Source organism: Oryctolagus cuniculus, chromosome 7 (genome assembly GCF_964237555.1).
Source record: "Oryctolagus cuniculus chromosome 7, mOryCun1.1, whole genome shotgun sequence".
Classification (NCBI taxonomy): domain Eukaryota; kingdom Metazoa; phylum Chordata; class Mammalia; order Lagomorpha; family Leporidae; genus Oryctolagus; species Oryctolagus cuniculus.
Window position 1 is genome coordinate 130715683 of NC_091438.1, and position 23013 is coordinate 130738695.

Here is a 23013-nt window from a genome sequence, read left to right on the forward strand (position 1 = left end):
TTCACACACACCTCTAGAGCACTAAAGTAGGGTCTGGCAACCTTAGTAGTGATTAGCAATTATTGGAGGATGAATGAGTGAATGAATCTTGCTAGTCCTATCTAGAAAAGGAGTGACTACTCTGAATTCCTGGTGCCTGGAAATGCTTGGTCAATCATAGGTGTTCAATATTTGTAGAAGGAATGGGGTGCGCAGGTCTTTAACTACTGGAGGTCTTTATCTGATGCCTTCGAGGCAAATAATAATTAAAAAAGTCCCCAGGCCAATTCATATAGGCCTTCCCTTTTCCAACCAACCTAGTACTCATCTAACAAATATCTGAGTACTCGAATATTGAGCTCCCACTGAGTTCAAAAACGTGCTTGGTGCTGTAGGTAGGGGAATACAAGGCTAACGCCAAGGAGGCGCTGGCAAATAAAAGACAGTGATGCAATAAAGTGTGAAATTACTGGGCATATTATCATCGCTAGTTGTTTAGAGAAAGAACGAGTGAAGAAGACGGACGCAGCAGTAAATTCCAAAGCCCACCAGTCGTCTGAATCGCCCTTCTAAGCCCTCCACCTGTTGACAGCAGGCTCAGAACCTGCGCGCCCAGCCTGAGAACCAGAGGTCCTTTCCCCAGCTCCAACGCCTTTGTTTCGAGAAGCAAAGGCAGACCCGGCTCGGCAATGATGGGTCTAGAACCCCGGCCTCGTGGAGTTCTGAAAGGGTGTCCTGAAGCCCCAAGGCGCCTTTATTGGCGACCGCAGAATCCGCGGTGTGCAAAGTCGGAAAGGGGTCCGGTTTCCCGGAGAGGCTAAGGTGGTGTGGAGGTCGGCGGGACAGCGGGAGGTCACGCGGCGCCATTCCCCGGGAGCCCGGGACCCCTGGCACCCGGAGGCAGGGTCCTCGATTCCCGGGCAGCCTCCGCGGCCCTCCCTCCAAAACGTCACTGAAAGAGGCGAAGCGACCCCAAATCGATCGGCACTGCCGGCCGCTAGTGGACGCTGGCTGCGTGGAGCCCCGAGGCACTACTTGTCCCAGCGGAGGAATCCCGCGCAAGTCGAAGCGGCCGCGACGCGTACCAGTCGTGACGCCGCCGACGCCCGGCCGGTGGCGCAGCGACGTCGCGGGAGGCGGGGGCGACCGTGACGGCGGCGGCGGCCGCGGCGGCGGCGGCGGGGGCGGGAGAGGGAGCGGGTCGGGAAGTAGTTCCGGGTGCGCGGCCCCGGATGTTGGCTGCTCCCGCTGCTGCCGCCACTCTCGGCGCTGCTCGGGGCCTCGGCCGCTCGCACCAGGCGCCGTTGGGACCTTTCCCGGGGGGGCGGAGACGCACTTAGCGGCCGGGGGCTCGGCCGGGCCGTCCCGGCCTGCGCAGCCTGAGGTGAGTGCCCGCCGCCGAGGCGGCCGTGCCGGGGCAACGGGGCGAGGAGGCGGGGCTGGGGCATCTCCCGGGACGGAGGCAGGGGCTGCCCTCGGAGAGACGTCCTCTCCCTGCTTTCGCTCGCGGCCGCGCCGTGAGGTGGGCGGCGGGCGGCGCGGGGGGCCGGGGCCTGGGCCGGGGCCTGGCGGGCGGCGAGGGCTGATCCCTCCCTCCCCCGCGGCGCTGCTCCTCAGCTGCTGCTGCCCCTCAGCCGGGAAGCGGCAGCTCCGCGCCTCCCGCCCCTCCCCCAGCTGGGGCCCCGGGGGAGGGGGACCAGACGTGGATCCCCGTGGGCGCCGGGGCCGGGGACAGCGAGCGTCCCCTTTCGCCTGGAAGCTGCACCCTGGCCTCGGCCAGCCCTCGAACCCCGGGCAGCGGTGCGGCTTCTTCCCTTGAAGCTTGGGGGCGCTTCTCGGCCGCGAAGGCGGGGCAGCCCCTCGCGCCTGGCGGTGCCCCGCGGGGTGCGGAGGCCCGTGCGGGGGCCTGCGCTCCTGCCCATCCTGTCGCGGTGTCCTTTGCTGGCGTGAGGGCAAAGGCAGCCGTTCCATGCGGACGTGTTGCTGTCCTGTGTGTGTTGCATCCTGCCCACGTGGTAGGGTGTCCCCCCCCCTCCCCCTCCATTTTTGCAGCTGGTGAGGAGGGAGGTTCGCGGGATGGTTTTTCCTCTGCCATTTCCTCTCGGTGGCGTGGAAGGTGTGAGGGTCAGTTCGCTGTGCTGATGCCGGCTCTGGGTTTCGTGGACGGATCGAGAGTTGGGCGCTGGAAACTGAGACCAGAAGGGGACACACCAGGGCTGAGTTTCACTGACATCTTTTCTCCTCTCCCGTTAGCCCTCGGGTTCTTTTTTCTGCTACAGTCAGAATAAACGCTGGCCACGGATGCGCCGGGCTGTATAGTTTTTCTTTTCTGCTTTTGGTGTGCATGGTTGGCGAAGGCTTTTCTGTGCTGTCCCAGTGCGTTGTGCGTGTCTGTGCTGTTCCGAGTTGCGTTCTAACTCCCTGGGTTAGAGCCAGGGAGGTAGAAATTGAGGATACCTTTTTTGTCTTCTCCTAACGTCGACTTTGTTTTTATTTTTTCCTTCTATTTTGTTTCCCAGTGAAAACGCCTGTCTGCTTTAGGGATATTCATAACTCTCTTGCAAGGCAGCACCGTATAGTTTCATGCAGTTATTTCTTTCTTGGAAGCTCTTTGATTTTACTTTCCCTCCGTTTCTGTTGAGTACCAATGCACTGTTTTCTCTGTAACCGGTTTTGGGCAGTTTTTTTCTTTCCTTAATGTCTCTTCCAGGTTAAGGTTTCCAGGTTGTTTCCATCTTCCCGTGTTTTGCTCTCTTCCCGAGGAACAGGCCACAGAAGCAAGGAGAGAAGCTTTTTATTTCTTCTAGACCTTAGCAAATATTTTTGGGAAAACAGCAGCTCCTCTCCTTGTTTCTGTTAGGTTGTATGTAGATGTGATTGAATTTTTTAGGTTGTTAGATGTATCTGGGGATTTATCTTTTCCCTCAGTTTAGTGTCTTGAAATTGCGGTGAATCTCGTTCTTGGTTTTGTGCTGCTGAAGACACTGGGGAGTTTCTCATGCCTTTGTTAGGTGTTTTTCATTCACTTGGGTGAAGCAAAAAAATCTTACTGTTTTGAAGTCATTTTTAAGATACCAGAATGGCCAGCATTCTCATTTGATTTATGTTTCACATTGTTCTTTCTCTTTCGTTGTATTTTTGATGTTCTCTTCCTTTTATCCACTGTAGGCATTAATATAGTGTTTTTTCTTTTCATGTAGAGTAAAAATACTCAAATACAGATTTTATATGCTTGCATAATGCTGAGAATGGGTGGGGCAGTGGAAAATAGAGAATGTTCTGATACATTCTGAGGCTTTTTTTTTTTTTTAGTAAGTCAGCATTTGTGTACTTCTGCAAAATACTGTGCTATCCATGTGTGAAGTAGTTTGTGTGAAGAGACACAAGGAATAAAATAAGGGTCTCACCTTCAATTTCGTTGAAAGAACAGGCGTTATTTGTTCATTTGGAGAAGCAACATTTATGTTATTCATGATTACCAAATAACATAACACTTTTGGTTGGGATAACCATGCCACCAGGCTCAGGGATGTAAGTGACGGTTGAAAAAGACAGAACTTTCCAAAGGGGAAGAGGTGTGTTTCAGGAGAATGAAGGGGCACGTGCAAAGGCAGAGAATGTGGCAGCTTAGAACAGACTTCAAGAAGCTTGACTGTCACAGAAAATCTGTATTGGAGAATAATCATAAATGAGTTTAGGATTGGTTAGAGGGTGTTGGTGGTGGATCTTTCTGGGTAGAGAATTTAGTTTGGTAGAGTACCACAGTAGCCTAAAGAGTGAGAATTTAAGTTTTCGTGTTAGCTGAGTATGTTGGGAGGGGAGACTGACTAGAATGTACTTGGAGAATTTCAGGAATAGGATAATAAGGATCTGACACACAGTAGTAATTGTGGAAATAAATAGCTAACATTTATTGAGTACTTACTATATGTAAGGCATCATTCTAAGGTCTTTACATGTTTTTTAACTCATTGAGTCTTCATAATAAAAGTAATGAAGTCTAATAATCATGAAGGGACTTTGGGGCAAGTTACTTAACCTTATGCATTAAGTCATTGTCATATACAGCAAATACTAAGAAGGGTGAAATGTAGATTTTGCACTGGCAGGGGCATAGTGGTAAAGCCCATGTGAGTTGATGTGTCTTGGGAGGGAAGTTGTATAATGGGGAAAGAGTTTTGAGGTTTGGAACTTTGGGTCACATAGTAGGATAATAAGCAAAGAAAGCATTTTGAGAAGCACCAGAAAGTACGTTAGTGCCCAGAATCCAGAGATAGGAAGATTTTCTACAAGGTATGGTTGTTGACAATATCAAATGGAGTCTTCAAGTTCAGAGAACAGGGATCATGATGAAAAGACTGATGAACTAGACCAGAAAGAGGTAGTTTATAGTCTTAGAATTTTGGAAAATATGAACAAATGCTGTTTGTTTTCACAGCATTTATAGTGATATTATGGGCTGATTTTGTAATTCTTGGTATTTTCTCCTAATGCAGTTTTTCCATTCTAATTTTTAAAAAAGATTTATTGATTTATTTGAGAGGCAGAGTTACAGACAGAGACAGGGAGAGATCTTCTATCTGCTGATTGACTCCCTACATAGCTGGGTCAGTCTGATGCCAGGAGCCAGGAGCTTCTTCCAGGTCTTCCACATGGGTGCAGGGGCCCAAGCAGTTGAGCCATCTTCCACTGCTTTCTCAGACCATTAGCAGGGAGCTGGATCAGAAGTGGAGCAGCTGGGACTGGAACAGATACCCATTGGGATGCCAGTGCTGAAGGTGGAGGCTTAACCTACTATGTCACAAAGCTGGCTCCTCCATTCTCATTCTTGCTCACATGTCAGAGCTACCCAAACATCAAAAAACTCACCATTTAAAAAGAAATGCGTTCTAAAGTCAGTGGTTTCATACTTTTAACAGTTCTCTCCTTAAACTTTTCTTATTTTAAAAAATGTTTTGATAACAGTTTGCATACTATGCAGTTTGCTCATTTGAAACATACAGTTCAGTGGTTTTTAGTTGTATTCACAAAATTGTATAATCGCAATAATTTTTAGAACATCATTTCTAAATGAAACCCAGTACCAAATAGCAGCTGCTCCCCAATTCCTCTTCTCCTCAGTCCTAGGCAACACTAGAATACTTAGCATTTCTGTAGATGTGCCAGTTCTGGATATTTCCTATCAGTGGAATCATACCTAAAGGTCTTTATGTCTGGCTTCTTTAATTTATCTTACCTTTCAAGGGTTATCCATGTTGTAGAGTGCATCAAGATTTCATTCCTTTCTGTTGCTGAGTAATATTCCACTATATATACTACATTTTAAAAATGATTTATCATTTGATGGACAGTTGGATTTCTTACTTTTTTAAACCCTTCCCCATCTTCATCTGATCCTTCCCCTGCCAATCCCTCCCTGGCTTTTCTTTTAGCTTATAACCTCTGCCATGTATTTTGATAGGTACTGTGATGTAAAGATGAGTAAGCATGGCCCTTGACCATTCATATAGTGCTTTAATAGTTTATGCATGTTTTTTCTTACGTTATCTCATTTGATCTCACAACAACCCGTGATACAGGCAGAAATCTCCTTAAGATAAACACTTTGAAGTTTGGTTTAGGTAACTTGTCCACAGTTAACTTGGAGCAAAATCTTCCTAATCCATGTCTGTGCTATTTCTACTACTGTATGCTGCTTTCCTAATTTTAAAGGATCCCCATGTAAATTCCTGGAGTCTTAGAATTGAGAAATCTATTTACTTGGAGAATCATTAAGTTTGAGGGTCAGAGACAGAAACAGAGTGAGCACAAAGAGAATGTGTGAGCTCCCATCCACTGATTCACTCCCCAGATGCCTGTGTTGGCCAGTACTGGGGTGAAGCTGCATCTGGGAAAACCATCCAGATGTCCTACAGCAGTGGCAGGAATCCCGTAACTTGAGCAATCATTGCCACCTCCCAGGTCTTTATCAGCAGGAGGCTAGAGTTAGGAATTGAACCCAGTGATATGGGAAGCAGGCATCTCAGCAGACAAGTGTCCTGAATACTAGTCTAAGTGCCTACCCCCAAACTGGTTAATACTCAAGACTTAAAGTATTACTTGTTTGTGTTTTAGATAGGTCCCTTCATATTTTCCCTTTAAGAACTTTAATGAGGATTAGTGTGAAGATAGTGATAGTAATAATAGCTTTCTGAGACCTTACTATGGGCCCAAAACTGATCTAAGTATATTTATTAGTATATAATTCTCACATCAACCTAGGTGATAGATTTTATTATTACCAAAGTTGTGCAGATGAAGGAATGAGCACTGAGCAGTTAGGTAGCTTGCCTCTAAGGGTACATGGCTAGCAATGAAAGAGCCAGGATTTGAACCCTGCAGTCTATTTTCAGAACTCAGTAGCTCTTAGTGACTGCAATGTTCTGTTTTCTGTGTTACTAATTAATAGAGGGTAATATATCAAGTAAGGGCGTGACCAGAATATGAAGACTGGATTTGAATATAGTTGGGGAAGCAGTTAAGCAGCAAAGTTAACTTGACATTGCATCCACATTTAAATATGGACCTCGTACCACAGTATACAAAGATACATGTTATTTAGACATTCAGGTAGAATTTGTTTTTTGTTCCTGCTGATAGCCTCTCAACTCAGAAATTACATTATTTTCACTGCTCCTCACTGTTGGCTTTGTTAGTCCCTTAGCTTTCCACATTGCCACTATTCAGAAACTTTGGCTTGACTCAACCAACTAAAGTGCACTTTTACCTCTCCTCAGCCTTCCTTTAACTGTGAATTTTTGTTTTCCATTTTGAACAGTTAGCCTTTCAGTTTTAGCGAGAGTTACTCTACCTCCTCCTCTCCAAAACTCAGAAAACACCACAGTGTCATTTTTAACAACTGTCAAAAATTTTGACCATCTTAATTGGTATAACTAGATTTTAGTGCACAAATAAGAACCAAAGCACAGTGTTTTGGTTAAAGAGATTGACTTATACTGAAATTGGAGAAGGCATCTGTTGTACAGGATTTTTGATTTAATAGAATTTGTTATAACCAGATCAGCAAAGCATTATTACTGTAGGCCATCTGTTGGGATATGGAAATAGCTTTGTTTTATGGAACCAGATGTTATATTTATAACAGTGGCATTCTACTTACTTTAAGTAACCTTTTGTAGTTAGGTACCTTTGGCTGCTATTCTGTTTGACATATACCAGCTGATAATCTGGGAATGTGATTTCTTTCAGAGTGGTTAATACTCTTCTCTTGGATGAGGACAAAACAAATGAAACAAAAAGCAAGCGAGACTCATGTTGTCAAATTTTAGTAGTATAATAGATAAAATATAGGATATATATATATATGAATATATGTATAGGATAATTAGTATCCTATTTGAAAATAACTCTTATTTTGGGGCCAGCATTGCAGTATAGTGGGTAATGACAGCATCCCATATGAGTGCCGGCTCATATCCTTGCTGTTCCACTTCTGATCCAGCTGCCTGCTAATGGCTTGCGAAAAGCAGCAGAGGATGGCCCAAGTACTTGGGCCCCTGCCACCATGTGGAAGACCTGGCTTTGGTGTTGTTCAGCCCTGGTTGTTGCAGCCATCTCAGGAGTGAACCATTGGATGGAAGATGTCTCTATCTCTCCCTCTCACTGTATAACTTTAATTTCAAATAAATAATTTTTTAAATAAAATAACTCTTACTTTGATACCGTTAGTAGTTCTAGTTTTTTTTCTATTTTTAAAGATATATTTATTTATTGGAAAGTCAGAGTTACAGCAAGAGAGATTGAAACAGAGAGGGATATCTTCCATCTACTTGTTCACTTCCCAGGTGGCTCCAACAGCTGGGATTGGGTCAGGCCGAAGCCAGGAGCTTCTTCCAGGTCTCTCACGTGGGTGGCAGGGGTCCATGCACTTGGCCATCTCCCACTGTTTTCCCAGACCTTTATCAAGGAGCTGGATCAGAAGTGGAGCAGCTGGGACATGAACCATGCCGGTGTTACAGGTGTTGGCTTTACCTACTATGCCACAATGCTGGCCCCAGTAGATCTAGTTTCTATTTTTTTTTTTTAAAGATTTATTTATTTATTTGAAAGAATTAAACAGAGAGAGAAGGAGAGGCAGAGAGAGAGGTCTTCCATCTGCTGGTTCACTCCCCAGTTGGCCGCAGTGGCCGGAGCTGTGCCAGTCTGATTCTTCCTGGTCTCCTGTGGATGCAGGGGTTGAAGTACTTGAGCCATCCTCTACTGCTTTCCCAGGCCACAGCAGAGAGCCGTATTGAAAGTGGAGCAGCTGGGACTCGAACTGGTGCCCGTATGGGGTGCTGGCACTACAGGCGGTGGCTTTATCCACTACACCACAATGCTGGCCCCAGATCGAGTTTTAAATAATGGCTAAGCCAGTTCCATTACTCCAGGAATTCTATTGTAAATCTAAAGTGATTTCATTTGATGTAATCAGACTAACTTTGACCCTGCATTGTCTGATTTATTTCTCATCATCACTGAGTGAAGACTACTATAAAGGACTCAAATTTATGGAGTGCAGTAAAGGGAACTGCTGTTAGAATATGGTCTTAAAGATTCTCTTCTGGGTTGAATGCTAACAATTTGAGGGCTAGGGTGGGAATTTTTAGAGTCTCCAAAAGCTGCGTGTTAGTTATTTTTTATCTTCAGGTCATATATAGAGAGGGTCATGGATTCTCTTCAAGAATTTTTTTTTTCAAGCTCTGAGAATCACTTTATTGCATGCGTTGTGGGGAGCATGGAGCCCTGCGAGCACACAGCAGGCCCCATCCAGGTGAGCCCCTCAAGGGCTGGGGGCCCTGGGCACGATCCTGGAGCCTTGGAGAGATCCGGGAGGTGTTGGCTGCTGCCTTTGCAGTCGCTCCTGCTGGAGCCTGGCCCTGTTTGCCCTGGCCCTGGCCCGGGTGGTGTTGTAGATGGCTGTGATGATCCGGTCCTTTTCATCCACGAAGCCGCGGTGCACTTGCTCCATCTTCCTGAAGGCGGCATAGTGCAGCATGAGTAGGAGGTAGTACCCCAGCACCCGCTGGTTGTGCTTGTGCTGCTGCTGCCTGGCCCCCGGCCCCTGCGGCCTCACACTGTGAAACTGGGCCCAGTACTGCGCATTGGGGGTTCCCAGGAGCTATGTGTTTGGCGAGCAGGGTTGGCATGGGCTGTGGTTCCTGCACACTTTGCGGGGGCTAGCTGAGTGGAGCTGGTGGTCATAGCTGCGATGGCTCTGCTCACGGCTGAGCTCGTGGTACGCCTCACTCAGCTCCAGGAAGACTTTGTGTCTGAAGGTGACTACCCAGTAAACTGACTTTCAGCCAGAGTTTTCACTTAGAGCATGAAGGTAAATGCTGTAACTGAATTCTGCTACCTATATAAGAGTTCTTACTGGTATAGTGATGTCAAGGAAAGCAGATTGATGTTTGATTGATTGGTAGAGTATGATGTTAATTTTGCCTTGTTGAAAGCCTCAGAAGTTGGAATCAGCTGTTTCCTAAGATTGAGACCTCACTTGACTTGGACACCATTAATAGTCTTAGTTTCTAATTATTGCTATGTGTTGAAACAAATTTGTGAGAGAACTGGGTGGGTGGGGAATACTGCTAGAACACAACTAGTAAGTTTCAGCTTCTGTTTGGCTACAGAGAGATGGAGTTAGGTAGTGATGTAATGTGATGGAAGTAGGTTATTAAGAACCTGAATTTTTCCTGTTGGTTACATGAATGCTTATTAGATAATTAAAAATAACCTAAAGTTTCTGTGGCTTGGCTTAGAACATTGGGAAATTAACTGCAGGCATTAACAATCAAATATACTGTGGTCAGGAGCAAGGTTGGTACTTTTCAGTGAAGATGGAACAGGCTGTCATGACAGGACATGAATGATACATGGCTTTTAGAGTGGTTATATCTGTGAATATTTGACAAACTTTGCCCTGTGTAATGTGTGTCATAGACTGATAGTAATGTCTTACCATATATACACAGATAACAATCACCCTCAGAAGTGGTACGTTTGCATATGAGAGGAAGCCATGATTTATATTTTATATTTATAGGGCATGTGTATTTGAAAGATTTCCATCTTATATTTGAATAATATTTTCCAAAGCCCTTTTCTCTGATCTGTTGTATTTTAGAGCCTCTGTGATACAGGTAGGGCAAGTACTATTACTGTTGACAAATGGGGAAAAGGAGATATAAGCTAAGATTTATTAAATGTCATCTGATTATTGAGCAGTAGAGCAGATGCTAGAATCCAGACCCAGCATTCTTCTGATCTTGTATTCTTTCTAAGTAGAAAACTGACAGTTTTGATGAGAAACATACTTCAGACTTTACAGATTAAGATCATGGAGACCTAAGGACATGGTAAATTTGAGTACAACATGTTTTATGATTGTTTTACACTCAGGGAACATAAAATTCTAGTGGGGTTTCCTTTGTTAAATTTAAGCTCATTTCTAGGTGCTAGAAACATTTTTTCTTGAATCTGCATTCTTTGACTATGTAGAATTCTGGAGGTGAGGATGGGAGGGAATCAAAATGGAACCTTTACTGTAGGTCTAGTTTAGGAAGCATATATCTATAAATGTTGACATCGAGAAATTAGACTTATAATATGAGTATTCTGAGAGTAGTTGGGTTCCTGCTACAGTGTGAAATCTTTTTTGTTTCTTGCTTGGTGAGTAGGAAGACTGACAACATAAAGAAGTTGCCACCGCATAGAAAAGAAAACTGGGAGAGAATGCCTCTCAATGGATAAGTTAAATTTTCTCCTTGGACCTGTCCATATTTTCTGTGTTCTCTACAGTGAGCGTATTTCATTTTTATAGGTAGAAAAAGAAAACATACTATTTTTGTGGATCAAATGGGAATTTGGGAGGCAGAAATGTAAATTTTAGACTTTTAGTTAAAACACTTGATGGCTATTCAGAGTGTTTTACTTTCTAAGTAGTTACGTTAATAAATAAATGTGACATATCATTTGGTGATAATTTCATAGGTCAGGTTATTAGTATAAGAAGGCACTTCAAAAATTTTGTGGAAAATGGAATGAGTGAAAACAAATTTCTTTTGGTGCAAAAAGTTGGAATTCAGGGGGCTTGTGTTGTGGTGTGGTGGGCGACGCTACCACCTGGAATGCTAGCATTCCATATGGGTGCTAGTTGGTGTCCTGGCTGCTCCACTTCCAACCCAGCTCTCTGTTAATGGCCTGGGGAAAGCAATGGAGGGTGGCCATCCATGTGGGAGACCAGGATGCAGCTCCTGGCTTCAGACTGGCCATGTGGCCATCTGGCAAGTGAATCAGTAGGTGGAAGATCTCCCTCTCTCTCTGTAACTCTTGATTTTCAAAATAAATTAATAAAATCTTAAAAAACAAAGTCATGAAAATATCATGAGAACACTTCATGGATTTCAAAACTTCTCACACCAAAATAAACATCTTTTTATTCCATTTTTTCCCATAACTTTTATTAGTTTATTTGAGAGTTACAGAGAGAGGGAGAGAGAGAGAGATTGATCTTCTGTCCTCTGGCTCACTCCCCAAGTGGCTGCAATGGCTGGTGCTGGACCAAGTTGAAGACAGAAGCCCAGAAATCTATCTGGGTTCTGATGTGTGTGGTAAGGGCAAGCACTTGGGCCATCTTCTGCTGCTTTCCTAGGTGCATCAGAAAGGAGCTGGATTGGAAGTGGAACAACTTAACATGAACTGGTGCCCATATGGAATACAAGTATCATGGGTGGAGGCTTAACTAACCTGCTGAACCACAACGCCGGCCCCTTCACAATCTTTTTTTTTTTTTTTTTTTTAAGATTTATTTGTTTATTTGTAAGAGTTACACAGAGAGAAAAGGAGAGGTAGAGAGAGAGAGAGGTCTTCCTTCCACTGGTTCACACCCCAGTTGGCCACAACTGCAGGAGCTGTGCCGATCCAAAGCTAGGAGCTTCTGGATCTCCCACATGGGTGCAGGGGCCCAAGTCCTTCTGCTTTCCCAGGCCATAGCAGAGAACTGGATTGAAAGTGGAGCAGCCATGTCTCGAACTGGCGCACATAGGGGATGCCGATGCTGCAGGCGGTGGCATTACCTGCTGCGTTACAGAGCGCTGGCCCCCACAAACTTTTTGAAGTAAACTTTTACTAAGTAGTTTAGGTGTTTCTTTGCATTAGAATTTTTGTTTAGCTCTACTGATTTAGAAATTAATTTTAGTCCCCTGGAAGTAACCAAGACAGAGTATTTATCAAAAAATGGCCTAAAAATATCACTCTAGTTTGGTGAAAACTGTACTTATGGATCTACTCAAATACTTCTATTCCCTGGCGGGTTCCTAACAAAAGAAACCAAATTGCTTGTGCTTTTATAAGATACTGTTGTTATCTAGGGACACTGGTCTCATTCATTTCTCATTCAGTCTTGTGCTCCTTTATTCACTAGCTACTCTGTCCTGGGCATTGCACTAAATACTGGGAGCATGAGTGAAAAGCAAGGTTCCTGCCAGCAAAGATCATAATTTTTAGTTTGGAAGAGACATTCTGTAAATATTCTTGGCATATGAAGAAAATCCTGCAATTTCTTCTGTTTTCTAGTTGTTAACTAGACAGGAAGAATGACTTATTTGAAGAACTTGATGTATTTCAGGGTGAGGATAGATGGCTTTAAGAGGAGCTAATGGTGTCATAGTTACTTCTCTGTGAAATCCTGAAAATCATTGATCTAAGAGATTTTCTTTTCTAATGAGTGTTTTTTACTGAGGTAGATGACCTGGCTATTGAGATTTATACGAGATTTGCTTTGGGAGCACAATTAAGTACTTTCATATAGACTCTTCTAGGATGGAGCCGTGTCTTTTTTGCTTTTTATCTTCTGTGTAGTTGTGAGCCACTTAGTAACAGGGATGCCTGAGATGTGCTGTTATGTGATTTTTGTTATTGTGTAAACATCAGAGTCTACTTAATGCAAACTAAGATGTCTACCATGTCACAGGACAATATAATCTCTATAGTACCATTTTTGTATGTGCAGTCTGTTACTTACTGAAACGTCATAGCAGGTGGCTGTCTTTACACTGTGCGTGACACATAGTAGAGCATTATACTATTTATGCTAATATAAGAAAGGACATTTCATGTTTAAGCTTCGTTTTACAGATTTTAATATCACTATCACATTAGATTATATAAATGTCCTTAAAAAGTTCATGAAAAATATAATTGTGAAAAGCTGCATTCATTTAAATATTTATGTGTGTGTATATATATATATAGAGAGAGAGAGAGTGCGCGAGAGTGTGTGTGTGTGTATATATATATAGAGAGAGAGAGAGCGAGCAAGAGAGCGAGAGCATGCGAGTGCTGTCATCCTCTGTTACTCCCCTGTATGTCCGCAATAGCTGGACCTGGACCAGGTTAAAGATGGGAACTGAGAACTTAGTCTAGGTATCTCACATGGGTGGCAGGAACCCGATTACTTTAGCCATTACCTCTGTCTTGGAGTCTACAGTAGCAGGAAGCTGGAGTTAGGAGTGTATTCAGGTATCAAACCCAGGCACTATGATATGGGACACAGGCATCTTTTTTTTTAAGCGTTTATTCATCTTTTTATTTGTTATAATGAATATGAAAATTATGCAGAATCCTTAAAAGTATTATCTTTAAATATCCCACTACACAATAAACAAACTACTTTATGCAAATTAAGTCAAATAACAGGCTGGTTTGCTCAGAAGGAGCAAATAGGAGTTAAAAACAATATGATAATTTATAACAATTTAGGCAGTAGGTTACTGAGCATAAACACTATTAAATCAGCATCCTATGAATATACGTGGAAGAAAGTAAGGAAAAAAAATCTTTCCTGAAGTTAATTAACTCAATAAAATGCTTATATTTATACATAATGGGAAAATGTCAATGAGAAATTATTTTTCATCCTTTTTTTTAGAAAACATTTAATATAAATTTCGAAAGTACAACTTTTGGATTACAGCAGTTTTTCCCTCTATGACCACCCTCCCACCCTCAAATCATTCCATCTCCCTTTCCTTCTCCCTCTCCCATCCCATTCTTCATTAAGATTCATTTTTAATTATCTTTATATACAGAAGATCAACCTAGTATATACTAAGCAAAGATTTCAACAGTTTGCACCCACACAGACAAAGTATAAAGTACTGTTTGAAGACTAGTTTTACCGTTAATTCTCATAGTACAACACATTAAGGACAGAGATCGTACATGGGGAGTAAGTGCACAGTGACTCCTGTTGATTTAACAGTTGACACTCTTATTTATGACGTTAGTAATCACCTGAGGCTCTTGTCATGAGCTGCCAAGGCTGTGGAAGCCTCTTGAGTTCATAAATTCTGGCCTTATTTAGACAAGGCCATAATCAAAGTGGAAGTTCTCTCCTCCCTTCAGAGAAAGGTACCTCTTTCTTTGATGGCCCATTCTTTCTCATTTAGGTAATTTTTTTGCCAAAGTATTTTGGCTTACCATGCCTGAGAAACTCATGGGCTTTTTAGCCAGATCCAAATGCCTTAAGGGCTGAATCTGAGGCCAGAGTGCTGTTTAGGGCATTTGCCATTCTGTGAGTCTGCTGTGTGTCCCACTTCCCATGTTGGATCATTTTCTCCTTTTTAATTCTATCAATTATTATTAGCAGACACTGGTCTTATTTATGTGATCCCTTTGACATTTAATCCTATCTTTATGATCAGTTAGGAACTTAAACTGATCACTTTACTAGTAAGATGGCCTTGGTACCTGCCAACTTAATGGGATTTGGAATTCCATGGCACGTTTCTAGCTTTACCATTAGGGGTAGGTCCGAGTGAGCATGTGCTGAACTGTACATCTCCCCCCTCCCTATTCCCACTCTTCTATTTAACAGGGATAATTTTCAGTTGAATTAAACACCTAAGAATAATTGTGTGTTAATTAAAGAGTTCAACCAGTGGTATTACGTAGAAAAAGAAAATACTAAAAAGAATAAAATAGTAAGCTATTCCTTGACAGTCAGGACAAGGGCTGATCAAGTCATTGTTTCTCATAGGGGACACAGGCATCTTAATTGGGGTCCACCTCAATTTGAAGAAAAATTTTTTGCATCAAAATAAACTTTTAATTCTGGTTTTTCATGAACTTTTCCTGAGTATCCTTGTGTAGTCCTTTGACTATCCTGAGAACACCAATAGATGTTAAAGTAGTCTGTCTGTCATTCTAAATGAGAGAAAATTTGCTTCTAACTTCATTTCTTTTTTCTAGCCCTCCTCCCCCCATGAATTGGAAAACCTACCCTGTCTTCTTTCACAGTATGACTCTTTAAATATTTACAGGTGGTTATTCTTTCAGCAGATATTTCTTGAGTACCTATGCATTCACGAATCTGTCCCGGGCATTGTGAGGCATCCAAAAGTAATTAGGAGGCATGGTCTGTTTACAAAAAATGAATACAGTTAAAGACCCAAGGGTTTGTTGAGAAGAGTGTTTTTGCTTGTGGTATCAAGAAAGGTTCATGGGGAGGGGTAGTGTTTGAGTTGAGATTAGAGATGGGATAGGATATTTTGGACTGACAGCATAACCAGAGATTTAGAGATTCAGAAGCACAGTGCAAGTTAGAGGGGTAGAGAGAGACCTAGGTTGGTTGTTTATCAAACTTCCCTCCAAGATGTTCAAAGTGTTCATTGTATCCTCAGTACTTGGAGGAGGGTTTGACAAATATTTGGGTCTCAGTAAATATTTGTTGAATGAATGAGTAAATTGTCACGTTTGGTAAATGGAAAATATCCTTTACTTGGACATCCACAAAGCAGTTTAGGATATTAAACAGTTTGATAACTCTTTTAGAGGGGGGAAAAAGTGTTTATCTCAAATGATACTGATTATGTAATTCCCATGAACAACTCTTAAAATCCTTTGGAGAACATTATGCTGGGTCTATATGGAAGAGTTGAGATGGAAGGCTGGGAAATGTTTTCTTCTCCAAGCTAAATATACCCAGTTTCTTCAGTCACTCTACACTTGACATTTGGTTTCTAAACTCCTTACTAGTCTGTATCACCCCCAGCAAGCCTTCTAGCTTGTAAATGTGCTTAAAATGTGGTACTCCAAACAGAACACAATACTGTACTTGTGAACTGACCAGTGTAGAGTGCCTGGGACCCTTACCCTCCTTGATCTGGATAGTGTTCTAATAATGAAGCATAAGATTGTATTTTATTTCTTTTTAGCAGCTGAGTCACTCTCTTGGCGCATATTCAGTTCTCATAGTAATTTACAAGAAGTTCTTTGAGCAGATTCAGAGATTTCCTATTAGTAGAGCTAACAAATGAATGCTCATTTTCTTCTGATTGAGTCTAGGTTGTTTTCTCAGAAGTACTAATCATTCTTAGCTTCTTGAAATCTGAGAAAGAAAAGAATTGTACAGTGTTGGAGTTGAGCAAGTAACATCTGAAGACTTTCGTCAGTTGCCTTGCTGATTGTACTCAAAAGTATATAAAATAGAATGAATGCCTGTTTATCATTAGTGACATTCAACCATTCTTTGCCAAATATGCCTCAAATAATTTTCCTTTTTCTTTTATTGCTGAAGTAGTTAATTTTCAATTGTTTTTCATTTTTAGAAAGTTTAACTGACATAAAATTGTAATATTTATGGGGTAAATGTGATGCTTTGTTACTTGTATACATTGCATAATATCCATTCAGAGTAAGTATGTTTTATTTTTTCAAGCATTGCATGTTGATTTATAGTAAAAGCATCTAAAATCCTATTTTCCAGGTTTTTTAAACTAGAGAAATATATGGTACATTAATATTAGCTGTAGTCACATACAGTGCAAAAAACCCAGCCTTCTTACTCTCATCTATCTGTAACTTAGGACCTGTCCACCAACCTTTCTCTATCTACCTGCCCCACTTCCCTCCCCAGCCTCTGGTAACCATTTTCTGTATATATTTTTCTTTATTTTTTTTTAATTAAAGATTTATTTATTTATTTGGCAGGCAGAATTACAGAAAGGCGGAGGCAGAGAGAAAGAGAGAGAGATCTTCCATCTGCTGATTCACTCCCCAAATGGCTGTAATAGCTGGAGCTGGGCTGATCCAAAGCCAGGAGCTTCTTCCTGGTCCTCCATGTGGGTGCAGGGATCTGAGGACTTGGGCCATCTTATACTGCTTTCCCAGGTCATAGCAGATGTGGATCTGATGTGGAGCAGCTGGGATTTAACTGGCACCCATACGGGATGCTGGCACTGCAGATGGCGACTTTACCTGCTACACCACAGCACTAGCCCCTCTTTCTTTTTAAAATGTTGAAAGGCAGAGTGTCAGAGAGAAAGGGAGAGACAGAAAGATCTTCTGTATGCTAGTTTACCACTGCAACAGCCAGGGCTGGGCCAGGCTGAAGCCAGGAGTCAGCAACTCCATCCATGTACATGATAGGGACTCAAATACTTAGGCCTTCTTCCCCTGCCTTCCCAGGCACATTAGCAGGAAGCTGGATCTGAAGTGGCAAAGCCTGTACTCAAACCCAAACTGATATTCCCATATGGGATGCAGGTGTCACAAGTGGTGGTTTAACTCACTGTGCTACAATGCCAGTCCCCTGCTCTTTTTTTTTTTTTTTTTTTTTTTTTTTAAGATTTATTTTTATTTGAAAGACAGTTACAGAGAGAGAGGTCTTCTGTCCTCTGATTCACTCCTCAGATGGCTACAATGGCTGTAGCTGAGCAGATCCAAAGCCGGGAGCTTCTTCTGGGTCTCCCCTGTGGGTGCAGGGGCCCAAGCACTTGAGCCAACTTCTGCTGCTTTCCCAGGTGCATTAGCAGGGAGCTGGGTGGGAAGTGGAGCAGCTAGGACACAAACTGGTGCCCATATGGGATGCTGGCACTGCAGGCCAGGCTTTAAAGTGCTGCACCACAGTGCCAGCTCCTTCTGTTGAAATTTTAACTTCAGTGATATCATCTATTCTTTAGATGCCCCACGTAAGAGTGAGATCATGTGATATTTGTCTTTCTTTATTAGACCAACTTCATTTAACGTAATCTGCAGTTCCATTCATGTTGTTGCAAATGACAAGATTTCATCTTTTTTTATGACTTATACACTGTTGTATATATGTACCATGTTTTCTTTATCCATTCATTAATAGGTGGACTCTTGGGTGGTTTCCATTTCTGGGCTGTTGGGATTGGTGCAGAATGAGTATGGGAATGGAGATACCTCTGACATGAAGGATTTTGACATCTCCTTGATAGGTGGATTTCATTTCCTTGTGGTTTGTTTTTTTTTTTTTTTTTTTTTTTTTTTTTTTTTTTTTGACAGGCAGAGTGGACAGTGAGAAAGAGAGACAGAGAGAGAAAGGTCTCTCTTTGCTGTTGGTTCATCTTCCAATGGCCGCCGCAGCCAGCACGCTGTGGCCGGCACACCGCACTGATCTGATGGCAGGAGCCAGGTGCTTCTCCTGGTCTCCCATGGGGTGCAGGGCCCAAGCACTTGGGCCATCCTCCACTGCACTCCCGGACCATAGCAGAGAGCTGGCCTGGAAGAGGGGCAACCGGGACAGAATCCGGTGCCCCGACCGGGACTAGAACCCGGTGTGCTGGCGCTGCAAGGTAGAGGATTAGCCTATTGAGCCGTGGCGCCGGCCTCATTTCCTTTGGATATGTACCTGTGAGTGGGATTTTTGGATCACATGATAGTTCTATCTTTAATTTTTTGAGGGACTTCCATACTTTTTTCCAAAATGGCTGTACTAATTTATATTCCCACCAGTGTTGTGCAAGGGTTCACTTTTCTCTACATCTTTGCCAACCCTTGTTGTCATTTGTCTTTTTGGTAGGTCAATCTTGATGGAGTGATGTGATACCTCATTTGCTGAAGTATTTTAAAGAAAATTATAGCCAAGCATCAGTGTGCATTTCTTTTTTTTTTTTTTTTTTTGACAGGCAGAGTGGACAGTGAGAGAGAGAGACAGAGAGAAAGGTCTTCCTTTGCCGTTGGTTCACCCTCCAATGGCCGCCGCGGCCGGCGCGCTGCAGCTGGCGCACCGCGCTGATCCGATGGCAGGAGCCAGGTGCTTCTCCTGGTCTCCCATGGGGTGCAGGGCCCAAGCACTTGGGCCATCCTCCACTGCACTCCCTGGCCACAGCAGAGAGCTGGCCTGGAAGAGGGGCAACCGGACAGACTCCAGCGCCCCGACAGGGACTAGAACCCTGTGTGCTGGCGCCGCAAGGCGGAGGATTAGCCTAGTGAGCCACGGCGCCGGCCCAGTGTGCATTTCTAAAGAACAGACTTTTTTTTTTTTTTTTTTTTTTTTTTTTTTTTTACAGGCAGAGTGGACAGTGAGAGAGAGAAAGGTCTTCCTTTTTCGTTGGTTCACCCCTCAAATGGCCGCTACAGCCAGCGCACTGCAGCCGGCACTGCGCTGATCCGAAACCAGGAGCAAGGTGCTTCTCCTGGTCTCCCATGCGGGTGCAGGGCTCAAGCACTTGGGCCATCCTCCACTGCCTTCCTGGGCACAGCAGAGAGCTGGTACTGGAAGAGAAGCAACCAGGTTAGAATCCGGCGCCCCAGCCGGGACTAGAACCCGGTGTGCTGGCGCTGCAGGTGGAGTATTAGCCTAGTGAGCTGTGGTGCCGGCCCAGCCTTTTTTTTTTTTTTTTTAAGATTTATTTCTTCATTTGAAAGTGAGAGCTACGGGGGTAGGTGGGGAGGGTCAGGGAGAAGGAGAGGGTGTGGGAGAGAGAGAAAGAAAGAGAGAGAGAAAGAGAGAAAGAAAGGTGTCTTCCATCACTGATTTACTCCCCAGATGGCCACAATGTCTGGGACTGGGCCAAGCTGAAGCCAGGAGCTTCATCTGGGTCTTTCATGTGGGTGGCAGGGGCCCAAGCACTTGGCCATCTTGAGCTGCTTTACCCAGGCCATTAGCAGGGAGCTGGATTGGAAGTGGAGCATCTGTATACAAACCGGTGCCTATATGGGATTCCTGGTGTTGCAGGAAAGGGTTCTACCTGCTACGCCACAACACTAGGTCCCACAGATATTTTCTTGTATAACCACATGCCATTATTGTATCTAACAAAATGGACAGTATGTTTAGATGTCATCTAATACCCAGTTCAAAGGTCCTGGTTATTTGATGATGTCTTTGTACAGTTGTTTATTAATTGAGTCAAGATCCAAAGTCCATACACTGCTACATTTTCTTTTTCTTTTTTTTTTTTAATTATTTATTTTATTTGAAAGTCAGTTTCATAGAGAGAGGAGGAGAGGCAGAGAAAGACTTCCATCTGCTGGTTCACTCCCCACTTGGCTGCAATGGCTGGAGCTGTGCCTATCTGAAGCCAGGAGCTTCCTCCAGGTCTCCCACATGGGTGCAGGGGCACAAGGACTTGGGCCATCTTCTACTGCTTTCCCAGGCCATAGCAGAGAGCTGGATTTTCAGAAGTGGAGCAGCCAGGACCTGAACTGGCGCCCATATGGGATGCTGGCGCTGCAGGTGGCGGCTCTACCTGCTATGCCACAGCGCTGGCCCCTATTTTATTTTTTTCTAAAATTTATTTATTTATTTTTTTGACAGAGTGGACAGTGAGAGAGAGAGAAAGGTCTTCCTTTTCCATTGGTTCACCCCTCAAATGGCCGCTACGGCCGGCGCACTATGCTGATCTGAAGGCAGGAGCCAGGTGCTTCTGGTCTTCCATGCGGGTGAAGAGCCCAAGGACTTGGGCCATCCTCCACTGCACTCCCAGGCCACAGCAGAGAGCTGGACAGGAAGAGGGGCAGCTGGGACAGAATCCGGCACCCCGACCGGGACTAGAACCCGGGGTGCCGTCGCCGAAGGTGGAGAATTAGCCTATTGAGCCGCGGCGCCGGCCTAAAACTTCTTTATTTCTAACCATCAATGGGTTATCTCCCAACTCCCCTTCTAGTGTAATTTGGCTTTTCTGCTCCTTTGGCCCTTCTTGTTGCTTACTGTACCAAATTCTGTTGCTATTCCTTTTGAAATGTCTATCAGATTTTTCCTTTGAATCAGTAAGCATTTTTGTGCAAAATGTGTTAGGCATCATGGGTAATATAAAGTTTAAATATATGTATCTGGATCACTAGGAACCAGCATGCCAGTGGAAGACACAGAATGCATATAGAAAATAGTACAAAGTGGGTTATTTTCCTTCCAGTGGGCCGTGCTCTGATTATAAGACCCTCCCATTTTTTTCCCCTTGGAAAATGCTGCCAATAAAATCTTCTTAATACCTCATTTAATCTTGTAGTGATAAAGAACCTATGATTGATTCTTTCTTCAGTCAGTCCAAAATATACTGTTTTTGGCTTGTCACTCATTGTTTCCAGTGGCCCACCATTATTCTCAAATCGAACTAAAACCAGGCTCATATTATCAAGTAGATTTTTCATTTTTTTCCAGCAAGATTATAAACATCTTGAGTGGAAATCATGTTGTTTTCTTTTTCTGTACAATGCTAGACACTTAGTATTTTTGGAGAGTCTTGGTGCATACACCAGGCATGTTCTTCCTATCTGCTTAATTTCCAGAGTTAGCTGGAGCTTCTGCCAGATAAAAGCAGATAATCCAGATCTGGTTCTTTTTATTCCCAAAGTCACCCTAAAATAGTCCTGTTAGTGGTCAAAGTCAAGGATGACAGACACATGGTTTGCCTATTACCAGTTTCCCAACACCTTGTCAGTGGCAGACTACTAAATGATGGTTGTGATGTTGTACTCAGGCAGCCATAACTTATTGAGCATGATTAACAAATGATACGAAATCTTTCTGCTGTCTTTGTCTTAAACTAGTATTTCCTGAATTAAACTGTGCTTCAGAATCAGCTGAGATGCCTTTTTTTTTTTTTTTTTTTTTTGACAGGCAGAGTGGACAGTGAGAGAGAGAGACAGAGAGAGAAAGGTCTTCCTTTGCCGTTGGTTCACCCTCCAATGGCCGCCGCTGCAGCCGGCGCACCGCGCTGATCCGATGGCAGGAGCCAGGATCCAGGTGCTTTTCCTGGTCTCCCATGGGGTGCAGGGCCCAAGCACTTGGGCCATCCTCCACTGCACTCCCTGGCCATAGCAGAGAGCTGGCCTGGAAGAGGGGCAACCGGGACAGAATCCGGCGCCCCAACCGGGACTAGAACCCGGTGTGCCGGCGCCGCAAGGTGGAGGATTAGCCTATTGAGCCACGGCGCCGGCTCTGAGATGCTTTTAATTAGTAGATTTCTGGGTTTCTTTCTAGACTCCTAAATCAGAATTTCCAGGAATGGCTAAGAACCTAGAAAGTCAGCAATGGTTTTTTTTTTTTTTTTTTTTTTTAACTGATTGTGGGGAGCAGGAAGATAATTTTTATCTTGTTAAATACCTGTAGCAGTGGAAACTTTATCACTTTCTGTCTCTTGATTTGCAGTACAGCATTTCATTCTTCTGACAACCAGTAAAGTTTTGATAGGTTCAATTTAGTTTTTAGAGGTATGGTAGAATCTCTTGCTTTGAATTACACCAGGCAAAGCACATTAATCAAATGCCCTGGATAAAGATACAGAGGTGGCATCTTGGTTTTCTAAATATAACAGAGCTCAGATTTAAAGCCTCCAAATCATTCAGCCCTCTGAACACTCATTCTATCTTTGTTTAGAGAGTACCTTTAAAAGTTGTCTAAAATGGAAGAGTTCAGCATTTTTGGAGTGGACAATCTTTTGGACTTTTCATACTTCATGTATATTCAATAAGGGAGGATTTAAAGGGGACTTAATTTCATGTGTTTCTCCCAGATTTTTCCATAAAAATAAATTTTTATATTGGAAAAACATTTTTTGTTAGACCCCAGTCTGATTTTGGGTCTGGGTATTGTGATTAACTTATTGAACCAAGTAGACAAACTGAAGCTTCAAGATTATCATCCAGTGAGTTAATGACAGGCCCAGAAATAGAATCCTGTGTTACTTGCTTGGGTTATGATTTGTTTTGAAGAGTGTAGCCTGTGATCTGTTTACATATATT

At 43.4% G+C, this 23013-nt stretch overlaps 1 protein-coding gene and 1 pseudogene across 7 annotated transcripts in view; one reads left to right on the forward strand and one right to left on the reverse strand.

The window, feature by feature from the left end:
- The first annotated feature begins 1119 nt into the window (after positions 1–1119).
- FOXJ3 (forkhead box J3) overlaps positions 1120–23013 on the forward strand; it is a 157983-nt gene continuing 136089 nt past the window's right edge. For 2 of the 7 annotated variants that reach the window (XM_070078646.1, XM_070078650.1), the window contains exon 1: positions 1361–1501. The gene's annotated coding sequence lies outside the window, so the exon portion shown is untranslated. Of the gene's footprint in view, positions 1502–23013 lie in introns of all 7 variants that reach the window. The other 5 variants (XM_051856634.2, XM_070078649.1, XM_070078651.1 and 2 more) reach the window with 5 other exon arrangements.
- On the reverse strand, positions 8801–21399 carry LOC100356466 (dnaJ homolog subfamily C member 4 pseudogene; annotated as a pseudogene).